The sequence below is a fragment of the Macaca mulatta genome, chromosome 3, assembly GCF_049350105.2.
Source record: "Macaca mulatta isolate MMU2019108-1 chromosome 3, T2T-MMU8v2.0, whole genome shotgun sequence".
NCBI classification, from domain to species: Eukaryota; Metazoa; Chordata; class Mammalia; order Primates; family Cercopithecidae; genus Macaca; species Macaca mulatta.
Genome location: NC_133408.1, coordinates 90,712,484 through 90,734,394, shown reverse-complemented (window position 1 = coordinate 90,734,394; position 21,911 = coordinate 90,712,484). Strand labels below are relative to the sequence as shown.

The following is a 21,911-nucleotide window of genomic DNA, read 5'->3' as shown; positions in this document are numbered from 1 at the left end:
TGAACTTTCATTATTGAAGTATATTGTTTAGACAGAAAAATGCACAAGTCACAAGAGTGCAACCAGATGAATTATCAGTGTCAGCACATTTGACTGCTTACCACCCAGATCAAGAGGTAGCACAGAAGTACCCCTTCTTCCCCTAATTGCTCCCACTCCTCCCACGCCTCCAGTGGTAACCAGTAGCAGGACTTGCAAAATCATAGTTCAGTTTTCTCTGTATTTAAACTTCGTATAAATGTAACCACACAGTGAATTGTTTTTGGTTTCTGTTCTCAATACTATGTTTGTGAAATGCATCTATGTTTTTGCATGTAAAATTATTTCATTCATTTTCATTGTTAAAGAACAACTACATGTCCATATTTTTTTTTAAAAAGAATACATTTTATTTTTGAGCCACATCAAGGATATTTCCAGATTTTGACTGATATGCATATTTCTGTTGCAAACATTCTTGTAATATTTTTGGCACATATACATATGCATTTTCTGTTGGGTACGTATCTAATAATGAAATTGCTGGATCATGAGACAAAGGTATGTTGAGCTTGAGAAGTAAAGTTTTAGCTGTACCACTAGCAGTGTATGCAAATTCTATTTGCTCCACATCCTCCTCAATACTTGGTATTGTGAATCTTTTTAATTTTAGCCATTTGGGATATATTTAGTGTTATTCCACAGCTGCTTTTAATTACCATTTACCAAATGACAAATTTAGATGAGTAACATCGCCTGTACTTATGAGAAAACCTTCTTTTGCAAATTGCTTATCCATGTGTTTTATATGTACTAATTTTATTATATTATCTATCTTTTTTCTCATTTATACATATTTGATATGAATCTTTGGTCAGTTATATGAACTGCATATATCTGCTTTCATTCCATGGTTTGTCTTTTTACTGTCTTGATGGTATCTTTGATGAACATAAAATCTTATTTTAAAGTAATTTGACTCAGTCTCCTTTTTAGTGATTAGTGAAATTTGTATTCTTAAAAAAATTTTCCTATACTCGAAGGTCAAGAAGATAATCTTTGTTATCTTCTAGAAGCCTTATTGTCTTACTTTTCACATTTAGATCAACAATCTATCTGGAACTGATTTTTTGCAAATAACGTGAAGTAGAAACTCAAGATTCATTTTTTCCCCCTGATTTGAATGTCTAGTCAACTCAACACCATTTATTAAAAAGACTTCCTTCCTTCCTTCCTTCCTTCCTTCCTTCCTTTCTTCCTTCTCTCCTTCCCTGCCTCCCTGCCTCTCTCTCTCTTTCCCTCTTTCTTTTCTTTTTCCCCACTGCTTTATATTGCCACTGTTTTTGTAAATAAGTGTTCATATATGCATGTGGCTCATTTGCTGGACTCTGTACTATACTTGTTTATGATTGTGCTAATACTATGCTGTTTTAATAATTTTAGCTTTAAAATAGATCTTGGTATCTGGTAATTCAGTCTTTCAAATATTTGTATTTTCTTCCATTGTCTAGGACATTTAAGGCTCTTTACATTGCCATATAAATTTTTGGATTAACTTGTTAATTTTCACAAAGTCGCTTATTTGGATTTTTATTAGGAATATATTGAATATAGGTAGTTTTGGGGAAGCACTGCTATCTTCACAATATTGAATCTTTTTACCTGAAAGTAATGCATAGTTGCATAGTCTTCTACCCATTGAGATCTTTGTTAATTTCTCTCAATATTTTATATTATTCTACATTGAAGACTTGCTTATCTACTGTTAAATTTATTCCTAGGTATTTAAGTTTTTCATTTTGATGCTAATTTAAATGGTATTATTTTAAAAATTGTATTCTTTGCTTCTTTGCTGCAAGTGTGAAATGCAATTGATTTTTGAGAATGAATATGTAACTTTTGGCTTTGCAATAGTTAACAAATTTATTCTATAAGTCTATCTGTGGAGTCTTTGTATTTTATATATATAAAATAATGTCTCTTGCAAATAAAGATTCTGTTACTTCTTTCTTTCCAATATTTATACCTTTTATTAATTCTTTTGCCTCACTACATTCTGTCAGGATCCAATAAAACATTTTTAGTAAGAGTGGCAACAGATGGCATCCTTGACTTATACTTGCTATCAGGAGGAAAGCATTCAATATTTTCCCATTAAAGCAGGTCGTTTGCTGTAGGATTTTATATGTATATGTCTATTCTTCATTTGTAGGTACCTTTTAAAAAATCATGGATAGGTGTTGAATTTTATCGCGATTTTTCTGCCTCTATTTGAAATGATCCTATGATTTTTCTCCTTTATTTTGCCTATGTGGTGAATTGCACTCAGTAATTTTTACATGTCTTGTCTTGTCAAAATAATTCTTGCCTGACCATAATGCCATGCCATTGCATGTGTGTGTGTGTGTGTGTGTGTGTGTGTGTGTGTGTAATTTTTCTGTTTGTTTGTTTTGAGGCAGGTCTCATTCTGTTGCTCAGGCTGTAGTGCAGTGACTTGATCATAGCTCACTGCAGTGTTGAACTCCTGGGCTCAAGAAATCCTCTTGCTTTGGCCTCCCAAAGTGCTGGCATTACAGACTTGAGCCACCATGCCCAGCTATAATTTATATATATGTATCACTAGATTTTATTTGCTAATATTTTGTGTAGGAGTTTTGTGTCTATATAAATCAGAGTAGACTTTGCTTAGGCCCTTTATTATAATTTCCTCACTGAATTTTGCTATCAAAGTTATGATAACCTCCGAAAATGAGTTAGAAAATCTTTCCTTTTTTCTGTGCTGTATATAAAATTGTATATAATGTGTATATATATAATATATAATGTATATAAAATTGATGTTATTTCTAAATGTTTAGAAGAATTCACATAAAATCATTAGGCCTGGAAATTTGTTTTCAAAGGGTTGTAGTTACAGATTTCATTTCTTTTATGAGATATTAACTATTTGTGTTATATATTTCTTCATGTGGCAGTTTAGTATATAAATAATGGCTTTTTAAATTATTTCAGCATTTTATTGAAATCATTGCTCTAAAATTGTTATGATATATTTTTGTTAGCATTTTATTACCTGAGGGATGTGTAGTTAAGTCCCTTCTTTAAAAAAATCTTGATATTTGGATTTTGTGCCCTCTTTCTTTTTTTCTCCATTTTTCTATAGATTCATTAAATTTATTAGTCTTTAAAAGAATGAACTTGTAGATTTATTTTCTCTTTTATACATTTGTTTTATCTTTCATTGACTTCTGCTTGACTTTTCTTACTTCTTTCTTGCTGCTTACCTCGAGTTTCATTCATTTCATCTTTCCACCTCTACTATATGCATTTAAATATGGCCTTAATTGTAATATTAAAGTTTTTACAAGTTGAATTTTCATTATCATTCAAATGACAGTATTTCCTAATTTTCATTTGTACTCACATTTTAGCTTGTGATTTATTTAGAAGTATATTGAGTACTTTTCAAACATATACAGGTTTTAACATTATCTTTTTGTTATTGATTTCTAGCCTAATTGTGCTTTTTGTCAGAAAATATACTCTGTATAATTTCAGTCTTATTATATTTGTTATATTTGTTTTATATCTACCATTGAGTTAATTGAGATTGTTCATGTGATATGAATTCTGCATTTGCTGAGTATAAGGTACATGAATTAGGTCACGTTTATTGATTGCATTGTTCAAATGTACTATATCCACGTTGAATTTTTGTCTGCTTCTTGTATCACAGAGAAGTTTGTTAAAATCTTCTACTATGATAATGAATTTGTCCATTTTCCCTCGTGTCATGTCATTATTTTGCTTCACATATTTGAGACTAAAACTGCAACAAATTCAGAATTGTAATGTTTTAGAAAGATTGACACTTTTATTATGAAATTAACTCTCTTTGTTGCCAATAATGTTTCTTGCCTTAAAGTGTAATCTGATAAGTGCTCAGTGCATTTACATATTATTGTCATCAAATTTGGGGTTTTAAGTTTGCTCTCTTACTCTGTTTTCTACTTATCTATCCATTCTATATGTCTTTTCTCTACTTTTTGGCATTTTTTGGATTATTATTTCTTCATTCCATTTTTTCCTGTTTTATCTTGCTATTTTTGTTGTTATTTTTTAGTGACTATTCCAAAGATTATGGTGAGCATTCTTGACTGATTAAAGTTCAATATTAATTAGTACTTTTACCACCTTCAAGAATATGCAAAGATTTTAGAACACTCTTCTATGTTTTATCCTATTATTGTCACGAACTTTGACTCTACCTATATTTTAAATCCTGTTAGGTGATTACTATTGTTATTGTAAATCTTCGATATGTACTTAGGTTTACCCACACATTTGCTCTTTCTAGTGCTCTTGGTTTCTTTGTGCAGTTCTGGCTCTCACCTGCGATTGCTTTTGCACTTTTGGAATCAGTCCTTTTAGCATTTCCCTTAGTTCATGTTGGCAGGTTACAAATCATAGGTTCAGTTTGTCTGAAATTATTATTTTGTCATTAAGATGATGGGTATTTTTATTGCATAAAGAACTCTAAATTAGTTATTTTCTTTCATAATTTTGAAGATGTTGTTCCATTTCCTTTGGGTTCCATTGCAATTGTTGAAAAGTTTTATATACTGGACCTTGGTGGAGTTTTTGTTGTTGTTTCTATCCTCTTTAGGATTCATAGTGCTTCTTGAGTCTATGCCTTTTTTTAATTATGATTTTTAAAAAATGTATTGCCCTTTAAAATACTGTTTCTTCCAAATTCTTCCTCTTGTTTCTTTCCAGAGCAACATTATAGGCATATTAAAACTGTGCCCTGTGTCTTTCATGTCTTTTGTGTGATTTTATATGATTTTTATCTTTTTTTGTTGCCATTCCTCAATCTGGTATTTCTTTTTTTGTTTTTTTGTTTTGTTTTGTTTTGTTTTTTGAGACCGAGTTTCGCCCTTGTCACCCAGGCTGGAGGGCGATGGCGCCATCTCAGCTCATTGCAACCTTTACCTCCTGGGATCAAGTAATTCTCCTGCCTCAGCCTCCCTAGTAGCTGGGATTACAGGTGCCCACCACCATGTCCAGCTAATTTTTGTATTTTTGGTAAAGACGGGATTTCACCATGTTGACCAGGCTGGTCTCAAACTCCTGAACTCAGGTGATCCACCCACCTTGACCTCCCAAAGTGCTGGGATTCCAGGTGTGAGCCACCACATCCAGCCCAATCTAGTATTTTCTACTGACCTATATTTCAATTCTGTCATCCTCTGTGTCTAATCTTCTATGAGTCTTCATCAGTTGAGTAATTTCAGTTATTTTATTTTTCAGTTTCAGAATTTCTATTTGATTAAAAAATTCTCTAGTGTAAATTTTCTATATTTTGTGTATGTTCTTCAATTAATTACAGCTATTTTAAAGCCAATGAATTCTGAGTGCCCTTGTGCATTTGTTTCTATTTTCTGTTTATTTTCATGGTCTGTTTTTCTAGACTTGTCTTCAGACATGGCTGTTAATAGTTATTGAAATTTGGACATTGTGTCAAAAAAGTTTGAGAACCAATTTGTTGATCTGGTTGGTGTTATTGTCCTCCAGAGACTCTTTACTTTTGCTTGGTGTGTGCGCGAGGAGGTTGTTATGATGGTGGCAAATCTCCTAATCTATTCAGTGATTGTCTACCTAATTAAGTCATTTAGGTGATTTGAAATTGGGCTCCCACTTCATGATGGTACAATATTTCTAGTGCATGCTCTCTCCTAGAGTGTAGCCCTTCAGGGGTCCTAACTGAAAATTTCGAGGTAATTATAAGGGCACCACGTCCTTGGTGGTCTCTAGACTCTAATTTTGCTTCTTAAACTAGATTTCCTTTACTTCTGAGCATCTTAGACACTCCATTTCTCCTGTTTCTTTACCTCTCAGTGTCCAATTTCAAATCAGCAGTGCCTTGAGTAAAACGTACTCAAGAGTTGAAAATCAGATTCACTTTTTGGTACTTCCTTTCTTCTGTGGATTTTATTTCTTTAAGTTCTCATCGCCTGGGCAGCTTTCTAAAGCCTTTGAACTTACAGGTTTTGCATTCTGTTCATTCTTTTAAGCTGCTCTCAGCAGGAGGGTTTGTCAGCAACAATCTTCTCTACGATTAATAAAGCCTGAAATATCTCTAGCATGAGTTATTTTGAAGCAGATAACATTTTAACGCATATAATGGAAAGAACGTTCATCTGCTGAAATTGAAGAGTTTCCTGATGTAGAGGCCTTTCCTTCAAACTAAGAAACAAAGTTGGAAGCACTTACAACATTTTGTTCGGAGTAAGAAATGTGAACACTGATGAAAGCAAAACTGCAAAAATTTTGCCTAAAATATGAGTGTTTTAGCATTGTAAAGAAGACCAGGAATCACCCAAAATGACCAAAATTATTCTACTTAGGGACCTTAAAGTAGAAATAACCCAGGACCAATATCATTTTGATGCCTTTTAAAATTTCTTTTTGAAATGGTGAAATGTCACAGTGGATTTTTAAAATAGGGGAATGTTTAAAATGTTGATATTTAATAAATTAGTACTTTTTAACTGATAAATTTCCATAAAATATTATCATGCTCATTACATCAGGAATTCTCAACCCCGGGGCCACAGACCAGTAGTGGTTCATGGCCTGTTAGGAACTGGGCTGTAGAGAAGGAGCGGGAGCAGTGCACAAATGAGCCAGCAAAGCTTCGTCTGTATTTACAGCTGCTCCCCATCACTTGCATTACTGCCTGAGCTCCACCTCCTGTTAGATCAGCAGCAGCATTAGATTCTCATGGGAGTGTGAACCTTATTGTTGAACTGTCCATGCTAGGGATCTAGGTTGCAGTGTTCCTTATGAGAATCTAATGCCTGATGATCTGCCACTGTCTCCCCTCACCCCCAAATGGGACCATCTAGTTGCAGAAAAACCAGCTCAGGGCTCCCACTGATTCTACATTATGATGAGTTGTATAATTATTTCATTATATATTATCATGTAATAACAACTGAAATAAAGTGCACAATAAATGTAATGTGCTTGAGTCATCTGGAAAACATCCCCCAGCCCTGTCTGTGGAAAAATTGTCTTCCATGAAACCTTTCCCTGATGCCAAAACGATGGGGACCGCTGATTTACATGATAATTAGAACATTTATAAAATCCTAATTTATAGAGTGGTCATAAAATGGTAGGAAAGTTAAAACAGTTTGAGGAACTGACAATTTTTTTTTTTTAATACTTGCATTGCATCTCTATGACTGTGAACAGCTTCTTTTGGAGATAATGTTGACAGTCTAAGAAGTTAAGCTGTGACAAATTTACTCCCGTCCCCTGCCCCTATAGCACACTCTGATTTTAAATGCTTTTTATCTTAATTCTAATTAAATGACATAATTATAGTACCATATCACAGTCAATGTCATTTATCAGTAACAGCTAATTAACACAATTATAAAAGTGGGAGCCCTAAGTGGGAGCCCAGTGAGGTATAGAGCAACTCTGGAAATTTTCTCCTTACTGAAAGGAAATATTACATATATTCCTTCACCAGAAGAACAATACACAGTTTATCTTCCCTTTTTGTTTTTGATAATATCACTTTGTTCCCCATTCTCTACAAAATTTCGTTTGAATAACATTTTAAAAACTTGATTCATCATAGTCATCAATCCTTCATAAATATTTCTTGACATAATTGGCCTCTCTGTAGTTTTGCAACTTGGACTATTCATGTTTAACAGCTTAGTTTTTCAAGACTATTGTGTTTCAAACGGTTTTGAGGTTTTATGGTCTGTTGACATTCTGAGGAACTTAGAACACATTCACTTCCTTTTGCTTGGTGAGCTGTCCAGAGCCCTTGCAAATGCATGCAGAGCATGGAAATGCCCCAGCTGCCCTGCTGTTGAAACAGAATCCTATTTGGAAGGCAGACATGTGGCCCATCTCTGTAGCCATCACTGAGAAATCTGGATTTTCAAGGTAAGTGCAGAAGACTTAGGTTTGGGGACACATGAATGAAAATGCCGTAGAAATAAAGCATACTGAATTGGTTGGCATAGTTCTAATTCGGAATCTTCCAACGGTTCTGCTATAAAAAGCAAGCTTATTCTCTCTAACCACAACTCCTTCTTCATAGAAAGAATTGTTCTATTCTTACTGCTTAGGATACGCTGCTCTGAAAGTAAAACCTAATTTTTATTGGTAACTATGAACCAAAATGATTTCAGAATCTCTCTGTCAAAATACCGGCTAAACGTATCATAGAATTTTTTAGGGCACCTGGCACTATTGAATTTATGTATAATTATTTAAATGCTTATCTTTTAAGTGATGTCTTAATTTTCTTTTGTTACGAAAAATCCTTTAACTCTATTACTGCATTATTTTCAGATAGAATTTGAAACTATTCAGGCAGCCCTAGTCAATAGAAGGAAACAATCTGTAAGCAATCAGGTACTTAGGCATTTCTAAAAGAAGCATATTCAAAATAACATGTGAAATAATGGTAATTATAATTCTTTCCATACCACTTTTAAAGTACTACATAACAGGAAGGATCCAAAAATAACTTCTTAAATAAGACAAATAAAAGGAACAACATCTGTTCAAATAATTTTACTTTAAGTAAAATACCGTCTGTACCGATATGTTCTACTTCCAAGAAGTAGCATTTTTCAAATATGTCGAATGAAATATAAGGCAAAGTTTTTAAAAAAATAAGTAATGCCTAACCTGAATATAGGCATTTAATTTTGTTTCACAAATTTGTTATATGACTTTTGATAGGTCACTTAGTTCTCTGGACTTCAACATTCTACATAATTGCACAATTACTTATCTGAGAAATTACTTAGTAAGTACTCCAGAATTACATGTCTTTGTTTTCTGTTTTATTGGGTTTAAATCAATTAATTAGTCAGGATTTTAATCAGTCAATAGGAGTAATAGGAAGACCAATGAATGAGGAATCAGGTGGTGTGAATTCTAGTCCTCTGTTTTCTAGTAACTGGCTGCATAATTTGGGGGAATATTATCTAAGGATTCCAGACCACGGGTTGGCAAACTTTTTCTACGAAAGCCTAGATAGTAAATATTTTAGACTTTGCAAGCCGAGAGGTAGAACTGAGGCTAATATATTGGTACTTACATAACCATTTAAAACTATAAAAATCATTTGTAGCTCATAGGCTGTACAAAAACAAGAAGTGAGCCAGATTTGACTTAGGGGACACAGTTTTCCAACTCTTCTTCTAGCAATGATTTTCAACAATTATAAAATGGAAGTTGTAGACTAGATAAGAGATGCTCAGCTAAGGGAGATCCTGCATGGTCTTTAGAGTGATACACCAATCCTCTGAAGTTGCATGCAAAAGTGTAATGTGTGTTTTTCTTTTCTTTTTTGTGTGTGTGTTTGTTTTTCTCTCCCTCCTTACTTCTTTCCTTCCTTCCTTCCTTCCTTCCTTCCTTCCTTCCTTCCTTCCTTCCTTCCTTCCTTCCTTCCTTCCTTCCTTCCTTCCTGCCTTCCTTCCTTCCTTCCTTCCTCCCTCCTCCCTCCCTCTGTTTCTTTCTCTCTCTCTCTCTCTCTATCTCTCTCTTTCTTTCTTCAGGGCCTTTCTCTCTGTTGCCCAGGCTGGAGTTCAGTGACCCAATCATGGCTCACTGACTGCAGCCTCAATCTCCAGGGGTCAAGTGATCCTTTCATCTCAGCCTCCTCAGTAGCTGAGACTACAGGTACTTGCCACCACACCTGGCTAATTAATTAATTTTTTTTAATAGAGACAGGGTCTTGCTCATGTTGCCCAGGTTGGTCTCAAACTCCTGGTCTCAAGTGATCCTCCTGTCTTGGCCGTGTTGGGATTACAGGCATGAGCCATTGTGCTTGGCAGCGCTTTTTTTTTTTTTTTTTTTTTTTTTTTTCTTTTTCAAATAAGAAAAACACGGATCTCATCAGATTTTCAAAGTGGTCCAAAATCCAATTAAAGTTAAGGACCATAGATCTAGCTAATTTCTAAAAGTGCTTTCCAAATTTAAAATCAATGAACCCGTGAAATGTTTACTGGTGTCTACTATGTATAAGCCATTGTGCTAGCACTATAAGAGACATAGCATGTTGTGACTAAAATATGTTAAATATATTGTTAAATAATACGTTAAAAATATATTTTTGGGACAGGGCCTCGCTCTGTCTCCAAGGCAGGAGTGCAGTCACACAATCACAGCTCACTGAAGCCTTCATCTCCTGGAATCAGGTGATCCTCTCACTTCAGCCTCACGAATAGCTGGGACTGCAGGCGTGAGCCACCCTGCCTGCCTTTTTTTTTCTTTAGAGAGGGGGGTCTCACTGTGTTGCCAAGGCTGGTCTCAAATCCCTGGGCTCAAGCAGTCTTCCTGACTCAGACTCAGACAAAAAATATTTTAAAGAAGATTAGAGTATGTGCAAGTCAGTACTATCCTTCAAAGTAGTAACATTGAAAACAATTTTCAATTGGTCAAAGATTTCTGAGACATTGCTTTGCAAAGTGTTTTCTTTTCCTTTTTTTGAACTGAAGAAGAGTTTTTTTTTATTGTTTAAGTTCTAGGGTACATGTGCACAAGGTGCAGGTTTGTTACATATGTATACATGTGCCATGTTGGTGTGCTGCACCCAATAACTCGTCATTTACATTAGGTATCTCTCCTAATGCTATCCCTCCCCCCTCCCCCCTCCCCACAATAGGACCCAGTGTGTGATGTTCCCCTTCCTGTGTCCAAGTGATCTCATTGTTCAATTCCCACCGATGAGGGAGAACATGCAGTATTTGGTTTTCTGTTCTTGGGATAGTTTGCTGAGAATGATGGTTTCCAGCTGCATCCATGTCCCTACAAAGGACACAAACTCATCCTTTTTTATGGCTGCATAGTATTCCATGGTGTATATGTGCCACATTTTCTTAATCCAGTCTGTCACTGATGGACATTTGGGTTGATTCCAAGTCTTTGCTATTGTGAATAGTGCCACAATAAACATAAGTGTGCATGTGTCTTTATAGCAGCATGACTTATAATCCTTTGGGTATATCCCCAGTAATGGGATGGCTGGGTCAAATGGTATTTTTAGTTCTAGGTCCTTGAGGAATGGCCACACTGTCTTCCACAACGGTTGAACTTGTTTACAGTTCCACCAACAGTGTAAAAGTGTTCTTATTTCTCCACATCCTCTCCAGCACCTGTTGTTTCCTGATTTTTTAATGATCCGCATTCTAACTGGTGTGAGATGGTATCTCATTGTGGTTTTGATTTGCATTTCTCTGATGGCAAGTGATGATGAGCATTTTTTCATGTGTCTGTTGACTGTATGAATGTCTTCTTTTGAGAAGTGTTTGTTCATATCCTTTGCCCACTTTTGGATGGGGTTGTTTGTTTTTTTCTTGTAAATTTGATTGAGTTCTTTATAGGTTCTGGATATTAGCCCTTTGTCAGATGAGTAGATTGCAAAAATTTTCTCCCATTCTATAGGTTGCCTGTTCACTCTGATGATAGTTTCTTTTGCTGTGCAGAAGATCTTTAGTTTAATTAGATCCCATTTGTCAATTTTGGCTTTTGTTGCTGTTACTTTTGGTGTTTTAGACATGAAGTCCTTGCCCATGCCTATGTCCTGAATGGTATTACCTACCTAGGTTTTCTTCTAGGGTTTTTATGGTTTTAGGTTTTACATTTAAGTCTCTAATCCATCTTGAATTAATTTTCGTATAAGGAGTAAGGAAAGGATCCAGTTTCAACTTTCTACATATGGCTAGCTAGTTTTCCCAGCACCATTTATTAAATAGGGAATCCTTTCCCCATTTCTTGTTTTTCTCAGGTTTGTCAAAGATCAGATAGCTGTAGATGTGTGGTATTATTTCTGAGGACTCTGTTCTGTTCCATTGGTCTATATCTCTGTTTTGGTATCAGTACCATGCTGTTTTGGTTACTGTAGCCTTGTAGTATAGTTTGAAGTCAGGTAGCATGATGCCTCCAGCTTTGTTCTTTTGGCTTAGGATTGTCTTGGCAATGTGGGCTCTTTTTTGGTTCCATATGAACTTTAAAGCAGTTTTCTCCAATTCTGTGAAGAAAGTCATTGGTAACTTAATGGGGATGGCATTGAATCTATAAATTACCTTGGGCAGTATGGCCATTTTCACAATGTTGATTCTTCCTATCCATGAGCATGGTATGTTATGTTCTTCCATTTGTTTGTGTCCTGTTTTATTTCACTGAGCAGTGGTTTGTAGTTCTCCTTGAAGAGGTCGGTCTTTTACATGCCTTGTAAGTTGGATTCCTAGGTATTTTATTCTCTTTGAAGCTATTGTGAATGGGAGTTCATTCATTATTTGGCTCTCTGTTTGTCTGTTACTGCTGTATAAGAATGCTTGTGATTTTTGCACGTTGATTTTGTATCCTGAGACTGTTGAAGTTGCTTACCAGCTTAAGGAGATTTTGGGCTGAGACAATGGGGTTTTCTAAATATGCAATCATGTCATCTGCAACCAGGGACAATTTGACTTCTTCTTTTCCTAACTGAATACCTTGATTTCTTTCTCTTGCATGATTGCCCTAGCCAGAACTTCCAACACTATGTTGAATAGGAGTGGTGAGAGAGGGTATCCTTGTCTTGTGCCAGTTTTCAAAGGGAATGCTTCCAGTTTTTGCCCATTCAGTATGATATTGGCTGTGGGTTTGTCATAAATAGCTCTTATTATTTTGAGATACGTTCCAACAATACTGAATTTATTGAGAGTTTTTAGCATGAAGGGCTGTTGAATTTTGTCAAAGGCCTTTTCTGCATCTATTGAGATAGTCATGTGGTTTTTGTCTTTGGTTCTGTTTATATGCTGGATTACATTTATTGATTTGCATATGTTGAACCAGCCTTGCATCCCAGGGATGAAGCCCACTTGATCATGGTGGATAAGCTTTTTGATGAGCTGCTGGATTTGGTTTGCCAGTATTTTATTGAGGATTTTTGCATCGATGTTCATCAGGGATATTGGTCTAAAATTCTCTTTTTTTGTTGTATCTCTGTCAGGCTTTGGTATCAGGATGATGTTGTCCTTGTAAAATGAGTTATGGAGGAATCCCTCTGTTTCCATTGATTGGAATAGTTTCAGAGGGAATGGTACCAACTCCTCCTTGTACCTCCGGTAGAATTTGGCTGTGAATCCTTCTGGTCCTGGACTTTTTTTGGTTGGTAGGTTATTAATTATTGCCTCAATTTCAGAGCCTGCTATTGGTCTATTCAGGGATTCAATGTCTGCCTGGTTTAGTCTTGGGAGAGTGTAAGTGTCCAGGAAATTATCCATTTCTTCTAGGTTTTCTAGTTTATTTGCATAGAGGTGTTTATAGTATTCTCTGATGGTAGTTTGTATTTCTGTGGGGTGGGTGGTGATATCCCCTTTATCATTTTTTATTGCATCTCTTTGATTCTTCTCTCTTTTCTTCTTTATCAGTCTTGCTAGCAGTCTATCAATTTTGTTGATCTTTTCAAAAAACCAGCTCCTGGATTCACTGGTTTTTTGGAGGGTTTTTTGTGTCTCTATCTCCTTCTGTTCTGGTCTGATCTTGGTTATTTCTTGCCTTCTCCTAGGTTTTGAATGTGTTTGCTCTTACTTCTCTAGTTCTTTTAATTGTGATGTTAGGGTGTCAATTTTAGATCTTTCCTGCTTTCTCCTGTGGGCATTTAGTGCTGTAAATTTCCCTCTACACACTGCTTTAAATGTGTCTCAGAGATTCTGGTATGTTGTATTTTTGTTCTCATTGATTTCAAAGAACATCTTTATTTCTGCCTTCATTTCATTATGGACCCAGTAGTCATTCAGGAGCAGGTTGTTCAGTTTCCATGTAGTTGAGCAGTTTTGATTGAGTTTCTTAGTCCTGAGTTCTAGTTTGATTGCACTGTGGTCTGAGAGACAGTTTGTTATAATTTCTGTTCTTTTGCATTTGCTGAGGAGTGCTTTACTTCCAACTATGTGGTCAATTTTGGAATAAGTGTGATGTGGTGCTGAGAAGAATGTATATTCTGTTGATTTGGGGTGGAGAGTTCTGTCAATGTCTATTAGGTCTGCTTGGTGCAGAGTTGAGTTCAATTTCTGGATATCCTTATTAACTTTCTGTCTCATTGATCTGTCTAATGTTGACAGTGGGGTGTTAAAGTCTCCCATTATTATTGTATGGGAGTCTAAGTGTCTTTGTAAGTCTCTAAGGACTTGCTTTATGAATCTGGGTGCTCCTGTATTGGGTGCATATATATTTAGGATAGTGAGCTCTTCCTAATGAATTGATCCCTTTACCATTATGTAATGGCCTTCTTTGTCTCTTTTGATCTTTGATGGTTTAAAGTCTGTTTTATCAGCGACTAGGATTGCAACTCCTGCTTTTTTTTGTTTTCCATTTGCTTGGTAGATCTTCCTCCATCCCTTTATTTTGAGCCTATGTGTGTCTTTGCATGTGAGATGGGTCTCCTGAATATAGCAGACTGATGGGTCTTGACTCTTTATCCAATGTGCCAGTGTGTGTCTTTTAATTGGACCATTTAGTCCATTTACATTTAAGGTTAATATTGTTATGTGTGAACTTGATCCTGTCATTATGATGTTAGCTGGTTATTTTGCTGGCTAGTTGATGCAGTTTCTTCCTAGCATCGATGAACTTTACATTTTGACATGTTTTTGCAATGGCTGGTACCTGTTGTTCCTTTCCATGTTTAGTGCTTCCTTCAGGATCTCTTGTAGGGCAGGCCTGGTGGTGACAAAATCTCTAAGCATTTGCTTGTCTGTAAAGGATTTTATTTCTCCTTCCCTTATGAAACTTAGTTTGGCTAGATATGAAATTCTGGGTTGAAAATTCTTTTCTTTAAGAATGTTGAATATTGGTCCCCACTCTCTTCTGGCTTGTAGAATTTCTCCCGAGAGATCTGCTGTTAGTCTGATGGACTTCCCTTTGTGTGTAACCCGACCTTTCTCTCTGGCTGCCCTTAAGATTTTTTCCTTCATTTCAACTTTGGTGAATCTGACAATTATGTGTCTTGGAGTTGCTCTTCTCGAGGAGTATCTTTGTGGCATTCTCTGTATTTCCTGAATTTGAATGTTGACCTGCCTTACTAGGTTGGGGAAGTTCTCCTGGATGATACCCTGCAGAGTGTTTTCCAACTTGGTTCCATTTTCCCTGTCACTTTCAGGCACACCAATCAGATGTAGATTTGGTCTTTTCACATAATCCCATATTTCTTGGATGCTTTCTTCATTTCTTTTTACTCTTTTTTCTCTATACTTCTCTTCTCACTTCATTTCATTCATTTGATCTTCAATCGCTGATAGTCTTTCTTCCAGTTGATCGAGTCGGTTACTGAAGCTTGTGCATTTGTCACGTAGTTCTTGTGTTATGGTTTTCATCTCTGTCAGTTCTTTTAAGGACTTCTCTACATTGGTTATTCTAGTTAGCCATTCGTCAAATCTGTTTTCAAGGTTTTTAGTTTGTTTGCACTGGTTACGTAGTTCCTCCTTTAGCTCTGAGAAGTTTGATCGACTGAAGCCTTCTTCTCTCGACTCTTCAAAGTCATTTTCCGTCCAGCTTTGTTCCATTGCTGGTGATGAGCTGCATTCCTTTGGAGGAGGGGATGCGCTCTGATTTTTGGAATTTCCAGCTTTTCTGCACTGCTTTTTCCCCATCTTTGTGGTTTTATCTGCCTTTGGTCTTTGATGATGGTGATGTACTGATGGGGTTTTGGTGTGGGTGTCCTTTCTGTTTGTTAGTTTTCCTTCTAACAGTCAGGATCCTCAGCTGTAGGTCTGTTGGAGTTTGCTTGAGGTCCACTCCAGACCCTGTTTGCCTGGGTATCAGCAGCAGAGTCTGCAGAAGATAGAATATTGCTGAACAGCAAGTGTTGCTGTCTGATTCTTGCTCTGGAAGCTTCGTCTCAGGGGTGTACCCCACCATGTGAGGTGTGAGGTGTGAGGTGTCGGTCTGCACCTAGTGGGGGATGTCTCCCAGTTAGGCTACTCAGGGGTCAGGGACCCACTTGAGCAGGCAGTATGTCCATTCTTAGATCTCAATCTTTGTGCTGGGAGATTCACTGCTCTCTTCAAAGCTGTCAGACAGGGGCATTTACCTCTGCCGAGGTTTCTGCTGCTTTTTGTTTAGCTATGCCCTGTCCCCAGAGAAGGAGTCTACAGAGGCAGGCTGGCCTCCTTGAACTGTGGTGGGCTCCACCCAATTCGAGCTTCCCAGGGGCTTTGTTTACCTACTTAAGCCTCAGCAATGGCGGGTGCCCGTCCCCCAGCCTCGCTGCTGCCTTGCTGTTAGATCTCAGACTGCTATGCTAGCAATGAGGGAGGCTCTGTGGGTGTGGGACCCTCTGGGCCAGGTGTGGGATATAATCTCCTGGTGTGCCATTTGCTAAGACCCTTGGTAAAGCACAGTATGAGGGTGGGAGTTACCCTATTTTCCAGGTGTTGTGTGTCTCAATTTCCTTTGGCTGGGAAAAGGAATTCCCTTCCCCCTTGTGCTTCCCAGGGGAGGCGATGCCTCGCCCTGCTTCAGCTCTCGCTGGTCGGGCTGCATGTGCAGACCAGCACCAACTGTCCAACACACCCCAGTGAGATGAACCCGGTACCTCAGTTGAAAATGCAGAAATCACCTGTCTTCTGTGTCACTCACCCTGGGAGCTGGAGGCTGAGGCTGTTCCTATTTGGCCATCTTGGGCACGCCCCCAGCAAAGTGTTTTCAAAGCTACTTCATGCGTTATACCAAAGTATTTTCCAAAAATTGTTATTGTCCCATCTTATTTTGAATGACAATGTTATTATTCATGACAATCATAATCAAACTTAATCTAAGCATAGTCTGTTTCTTAAAAACATAATTTGCTTAAGGTCAGGAACTATGCCTTTGCTACCTTTATATTTTAGAACAGTGTTTGACCCCTAGTAAGTACTCAGCATCTTTGGAATGGTTATATGAGTGAATAAGTGAATGAAATGATGAAGGTATTATCATGGAGATTATGTACCATAGATACTGAAGGCTTGGAACTCCAGATGGTCTAAAAGCAGTAGTTGCTAAGTCCAAAGATGGCTTCTCTTTTCAAATTTGGAGGTAACTGTGATTTCAAAATAACTGGCCAACTCAATATTGCAGTTCCTGATGATTAAGTCACTTTTTAAAAAGAGTGAAATTTGTGAAATTTAATTAACATAGGAGAGAGAAATACTTCTTACAAGGTTGCTAGTAACCTACTCTCTGGGATGGCATGAGTGGAGAGTGAAATTTTGTTAATGAAAAGCATTGCCATCAGCATCTGAGCCCTTTGTGTCCTGAGACTGGGTAGAAGATATTATCAGCTGGAGCATCATGCATAAATGGTAGCTCTTCTGGGAAATCCAAAAGTCAAGTCTGGTAGAACTTAGGGCACTACTCTGCTCCCTGATAAAAAAGTTCAGACTGTGCTCCACTGCCTGCCCAATTGATGATGTCAGTCAGTGCACTGTTTCCTGAGAATTTTCTACAGCTACCTGGGGCAGGGGAATAACTTGTGATCAATCAAATCATAGCTCTGTTCACACTCCAGGAACAATTCCACTAAAAGAAATCCAATCTATAATAACTAGTATATGATTCACTCACTTCTCAGGGAAATATAAGATTTAAAATTTTAAGAAATGGTAATGAAAAACCTGAGTAGCTTTGTATATAGTTGGTATCATGCCTGAGACATCCTTATTCAAAAAAGTGCCTCTCACCTCTGCTCTTGTCATCCCCTCATCTCAGAAGCTGTTAGGAAATAGCAATGTAGTCTTTGCTTTGGGATACAATTATACAGTGAACCTGTGCAGAATCACTCTATATTAAATAGCACCATTTTCTTCACACATTTAGCAGTTTTACCGAGGACATATTTCCGGATCTCCTTAAGGATTGAGATTAGTCCCAGATGTAATCCAAAGACCAGAACCTTCATGAATGGGAGCTCAAATATGTCTTATGATCCAAGGTCTCACTTGGGTGTGGCAGGAAGCTTAGTCCCCTCTCTGAGGATTTCTGAGACTCCCTGGGCAGTGCTTGCATGTTCTACAAATCCAAGACTGGTAGCACCCACTCCTCTCACTTCAACTGCTGCCCCGAGCTCTATTTTCAAATGACCTCTGCACTTCTCTGGAAGGCTTTACTCCAAAAAGTGGTCAAGACCCCTTTCATTTCCTCTCAAAGACAAGTAAACTTACATCTGTGGCAAACCTATTTTGGGGGCAAAATAGGTTTTTCTTAAAGGACCAGATAGTAAATATTTTAGATTTTGTGAGCCAAACAACCTAGGTTGCAACGATACAACTTATAGTTGTAGTGTGAATGCAGCCACAGACATAAATAAATAAGTGTGGCTGTGATCAGATAAAAACTGTATTTACAAAAATGAGTGGCCAGCTCACGGGATGTAGTTTGCTGGCCCATGAACTATATTGAATGCTTGGTGTCAACTTTAAAAAATTACAATGTAGTAGGCCAGACGCGGTGGCTTATGCCTGTAATCCCAGTATTTTAGGAGGTGGTTGAATCATCTGAGGTCAGGAGTTCGAGAACAGCCTGGCCAACATGGTGAAATCCTGTCTCTACTAAAAATACAAAAATTAGCTGGGCATGGTGGTACACCTGAGGTCAGGAGTTCGAGATCAGCCTTGCCAACATGGTGAAACCTCGTCTCTACTAAAAATATAAAAATTAGCCAAGCATGGTGGTACACACCTGTAATCCCAGCTACTCAGGAGGCTGAGGTAGGAGAATCACTTGAACCCAGGAGGCAGAGGTTGTGGTGAGCCAAGATTGCGCCACTGCACTCCAGCCTGGGCAACAAGAGTGAAACTCCGTCTCAGAAAAAAAAAAAAAATTACAATGTAGTAAAAAGATATACAAAATTCACAGTTAGAGAATGCCTTCCAGAAGTATTAGCACTTCCCTTCCTGGAGGTGCCCATCACTCATTTTAGCCCTGGCCTGAGGCCGTGCTACTGAGACCCACTCATCCTTCCTGGCCAGAAGTCCTCTCTCCTCCTTGCCTTCACTTCCACAAGTTCAGGTTCTTCTCCCCGTATGTTAAGCCCCAGCTAGGGATGTGAAAAACAAGTTCATGCCATAATCATCTGACAAGAGGAAGGCCCATTGAACAGAAATGTGGTCCATGGAGGTCGGAAGCATCTCTGAAACTACCAGTAGCGCTTATCTCCCATTCATGCCACTAAACGGCTTATCAGAATTTTCCTTTCTTGACTAAAGGGAGAGTCTGCTGTAAAGACAATTCCTTTTCCCTTTCTTTTGTGGTAAAGTATATAAAATTTACCATTTTAAATATTTTACCATATAGCTTAGTGGCTTAAATACATTCAGTTTGTTGTGCAACCAGGACTATAATTCATTTCCAGAAGTTTTTCATCATCCCAGACTAAAACTCTTTACTCATTAAACAGTTAATCCTCATTCTTTCCTTCTCTCAGGCCCCTGGTAATCTTATGAAGGTATGTTGAAATTTATCAAATGCTTTTTCTGCATCTATTGAGATGATCACATGGTTTTTGTCCTTCATTCTGTTGATCTGATATATCACATTTGTCTATTTGCATATGTCAAACTATCCTTCTATCCTTAGGATAAATCCCTTTTGGTCATGGTGAATAATCTTTTTAATGTGCTGCCAGATTCCGTTTACTAGTATTTTGTTGAGGATTTTTGCATCTGTGCTCATCAGGGATATAGGCCTATAGTTTTCTTTTTTGGTTGTATCCTTGTCTGGTTTTGGAATCAGGTTAATGCTGGCCTTGAGGAATGAGTTTAAAAGAATTTTCTCCCCTTAAATTTTCTGGAAGAGTTTGAAAAGAAATAGTATTAGTTATTTTCTAAATGTTTGGTAGGATTCAGCAGCAAAGTCTTGAGGTCTTGGGCTTTTCTTTGATGGAAGACTTTTTAAAAATTATGGATTCAGTTTTATTATTAATAATTGGTCTATTCAGAGTTTCTGTTTCTTCTTGAGTCAGTCTTGGTAGGGTATACGTATCCATGAATTTATCCATTTTTGCTAGGTTTTCCATCTTGTTGGTGTACAGTTGTTCATGGTAGTCTTCAGTGATTCTTTTTTTATTTTAAATTTCTGTGCTATTAATTGTACAGTCTCTTCTCCTTTCTGATTTTATTTATTTGGGTATTTTCTCTTTTATTCTTGGTTAGTTTAGGTAATCATTTGTCAGTTTCATTTATATTTTCAAACAGATAAGTTTTTATTTCATTTCTCTTTTGTATTTTGTTTTCAGTTTCAATTTCATTTATTTCTGCTCTAATCGTTATTATTTATTTCCTTCTACTAATTTGGGGTTTGTTTTGTTTTTGTTTTTCTAGTCCCTAGTGATACAGTGTTACATTGTTTATTTGAAATCTTTCTACTTTTCTGATGTAGCCATTATTGTTATAAACTTCTCTCTTAATACTGCTTCTGCTGTACTCCATACATTTTGGAATTTAGGTTTCTATTTTCATTTATTTCAAGACATTTTAAAATATCCTTCTTAATTTCTTCATGACCAATTGGTCATTCAGGAGCATTTTTTTTTTAAATTTCCATGCATTTTTACAGTTTTGACCGTTTCTCTTGTAATATACTTTGGATGTCCCCTCTGAATCTCATGTTGAGATGTAAATCCTAGTGTTAGAGGTGAGACCTGGTGGGAGGTGTTTGAGTCATGGGAGCAGATCTCTCACGGCTTGGTGCTGTCCACCTGGTAGTGAGAGAGTTTTCACAAGATCCACCCATTTAAGTGTGTAGCACTTCACCCATCCTTTCTCCTGTTTTTACAGTGTGATGTGCCTGCTCCCACTTCACCTTCCACAATGAGTAAAATCTTCCTGATGGCTCCCCAGAAGCAGATACTGGCACTGTGCTTCCTGTACAGCCTGCAGAGCCATGAGCCAAAGAAACCTCTTTTCTTATAAATTACCAAGTCTCAGGTATTTTTTATAGCAATACAAGAACAGCCTAATACACTCTTGTTTTTTATTTCTAGATTATTTCATCGTGGTAAGAAAATATATTTGATATTATTTCAGTTCTTTTAAATGTGTTGAGGATTGTTTTGTGGCCTAACATGTAACCTGTCCTGAAGAATGTTTCATGTGTTGATGAAAAAGAAAAAAAAAAAAAAAACGTATTCTGTAGCTGCTAGATGAAATGTTCTGTAAATATCAGTTAGGTCTATTTCATCCAAAGTGCAGCTTAAATCCAAATTTCTTTGTTTATTTTCTCTCTATATCATCTGCCCATGCTGAGAACAAAGTGTTGAAGTCTCCTGTGATTACTGTATTGTAGTCTATCTCTCCCTTTAGATTCGATAATGTTTGTTTTATGTATCTATGTGCTCTGGTGTTGGGGCATACATATTTACAATTGGTATGTTCTCTTTATGAATTGATCCTTTTTATCATTATAGGATGACCTTGTTTGTATCTTTTTAGAGGTTTGATTAAAATCTCTTTTATCTTCGTAAGTATAGTTACTCCTGCTCAATTTTGGTTTCTCTTTACATGGAATGTCTTTTTCCATCTCTTTACTTCTAGTCTATCTGTACTATTATAGGTGAAGTAAGTTTATTGTGAACAGAATATAGTTGGGTCTTTTTTTTTCACCTAGTTATCCAGTCTGTATCTTTTTTGTTGTTGTTGTTGTTGTTGCTGTTGTGTTTTTTTGTTGTTGTTTTGCTTTGTTTTTTTGAGATGGAGTCTCACTCTGTCACCCAGGCTGGAGTGCCGTGGCGCCATCTTGGCTCACTGCAACCTCTGCCTCCCTGGTTCAAGTCAGTCTATATCTTTTAAGTGGAGAATTTAATCCATTTACATTCAAGGTTATTATTTATAGGTGAAGACTTACTCCTGTTATTTCGTTAATTGTTTTCTTGT

At 37.0% G+C, this 21,911-nt stretch overlaps 2 protein-coding genes across 11 annotated transcripts in view; both read left to right on the top strand.

Annotated features, from left to right (window-relative positions):
- The first annotated feature begins 7,809 nt into the window (after window positions 1-7,809).
- Window positions 7,810-21,911, top strand: part of GPR141 (G protein-coupled receptor 141) — a 64,378-nt gene continuing 50,276 nt past the window's right edge. For 3 of the 10 annotated variants that reach the window (XM_077996933.1, XM_077996932.1, XM_077996930.1), the window contains exon 1: window positions 7,815-7,950. The gene's annotated coding sequence lies outside the window, so the exon portion shown is untranslated. Of the gene's footprint in view, window positions 7,951-20,816; window positions 20,967-21,911 lie in introns of those variants that run through there. The other 7 variants (XM_028845862.2, XM_077996929.1, XM_028845863.2 and 4 more) reach the window with 4 other exon arrangements.
- Window positions 7,852-21,911, top strand: part of NME8 (NME/NM23 family member 8) — a 225,714-nt gene continuing 211,654 nt past the window's right edge. The window contains exon 1 of the mRNA XM_077996925.1: window positions 7,852-7,950. The gene's annotated coding sequence lies outside the window, so the exon portion shown is untranslated. The remainder of the gene's footprint in view (window positions 7,951-21,911) is intronic.